At 33.6% G+C, this 1,932-nt stretch overlaps 1 protein-coding gene and 1 pseudogene across 1 annotated transcript in view; one reads left to right on the top strand and one right to left on the bottom strand.

Annotated features, from left to right (window-relative positions):
* Positions 1–1,932, top strand: part of CEP120 (centrosomal protein 120) — a 70,208-nt gene that overhangs the window by 19,819 nt on the left and 48,457 nt on the right. The gene's annotated exons all lie outside the window — the stretch shown is intronic.
* Positions 415–533, bottom strand: LOC111738525 (annotated as a pseudogene).

Raw genomic sequence — 1,932 nt, 5'->3', positions numbered from 1 at the left:
TCTAATAGTTTTGTGGTAGAGTCTTTAGAGTTCTCTATATGGAGTATCATGTCATCTTCGAATGACAGTTATACTTCTTCCTTTCTAATTTAAATGCCTTTTTATTTCTTTTTCTTATCTATTGCTGTAGCTAGGACTTCCAATACTATATTGAGTAAAAGTGGTAAAAGTGGATATCCTTGTCTCATTCCTAATTTTAAGGGAAACTCAGCTTTTCACCACTGAGTATATGATGTTAACTGTCTGTCATATGTGGCCTTTATTATTTTGAGGTATGCTCTGTTGAACATTTTTATCGTAAATGTTTCGTTTTTGTTTATTTTTGTTTTTTAGGTGAGGCAACCCTTGGTTGACCTCACAGATTGCAAGGACCTTGGCAACTTACAATCCTTTATTTATTTTTTTTATTTTTTACGCCTACAGCACCTGGTCTTCCTAGGTGACCTCCCATCCAAGTACTAACCAGGCCCGACCCTGCTTAGCTTCCGAGATCAGACGGGATCAGTCTTGTTCAGGGTAGAATGGCTATAGACTTTTATCGTAAATGGATGCTGAATTTTGTCAAAACTTTTTCTACATCTGTTGATATGACCATATGACTTTTATCCTTCATTTTGTTTATGTGGCGTATCACGTTGATTTGCAGATATCGACCCAACTTTGAATCTCAGGAATAAATCCCATTTGATCATGGTTTTGGAATCAGAGTAATGTTGGCCTCGTAAAATGAGCTTGAAGGCCTTCCCTCACCTTCAGATTTTTTGGAATAGTTTGAGAAGGATAAATGTTAATTCTTCTTTGAATTTTTTTGTAAAATTAACCTGTGAAGCCATCTGGTCTAGGACTTTGTTGGGAGTTTTTTGATTACTGATTTGATTTTGATAGTATTTATTGATCTGTTCAGCTTTTCTGTTTTCTTCTTGATTCAGTCTTGGAAGATTGTATGTTTCTAGAAGTTTATCCATTTCTTCCACATTGTCCAATTTATTGGCATATAAATGTTCATAACATTTTCTTATAATCCTTTGTATTTCTCTGGTGTCAATTGTCACTTTTATTTCTGATTCTATTTATCTGGGTCCTCTCTTTTTTTGATGAGCCTGATTAAAGGTTTATCAATTTTGTTTATATTTTCAAAGAACCTGTTTTGGTTTCATTGATCTTTTGTATTTTTTTGTAGACTCTATTTCACTTATTTTCTCTCTGATCTTTGTTATCTCCTTCTACTCATTTTGTGCTTTGTTTACTCTTTTTCTAGTTCCTTTAGGTGTAAGGAAATATTGTTTGAGATTTATCTTGTTTCTGACATAGGCCTTTATTGCTATGAATTTCCTTAGAACTACTCTGGCCCTGTCCTATAGATTTTGGGTAGTTGTGTTTCCATTTTCATTTGTCTCAAGGTATATTATGATTTCTTCCTTGACCTTATTGTTAACCTATTCATAGTTTAGTAGCATGTTATTTAGCCTCCATGTGTTTGTGTGTTTTTTAGTTTTCTTCTTGTAATTGATTTCTAGTTTCATACCACTGTGATGGTAAAATATACTTGATATTATTTCCATCTTATTAAATTTATTGATACTTGTTTTGTGGCCTAACATGTGGTTTAACCTTGAAAATGTTTCACACGCAGTTGAAGAGAATGTATATTCTGCTGCTTTGGGGTGATATGTTCTAGAAATACCAATTACATCCATCTTCTCTAATGTGTCATTTCAGGCCGCTGTTTCCTTGTTGATTTTCTGTCTGGAAGGTATATTCCTTAATGTCAATGAGGTTTCATACCCCCTAATAATATGTATTACTGTTGATCTCTCCCTTCATGCCCAGCAGTATTTGCTTTATATAGTTAGGTGGTCCTCCGTTGGGAGTGTAAATTTTTACAATAGTTATATTGTAGGATTGATCTCTTTATCATTATGAAATGTCCTT

This window comes from Pteropus vampyrus, unplaced genomic scaffold (assembly GCF_000151845.1).
Source record: "Pteropus vampyrus isolate Shadow unplaced genomic scaffold, Pvam_2.0 Scaffold39, whole genome shotgun sequence".
Classification (NCBI taxonomy): Eukaryota; Metazoa; Chordata; class Mammalia; order Chiroptera; family Pteropodidae; genus Pteropus; species Pteropus vampyrus.
This window is presented reverse-complemented; position numbering and strand designations above follow the sequence as displayed.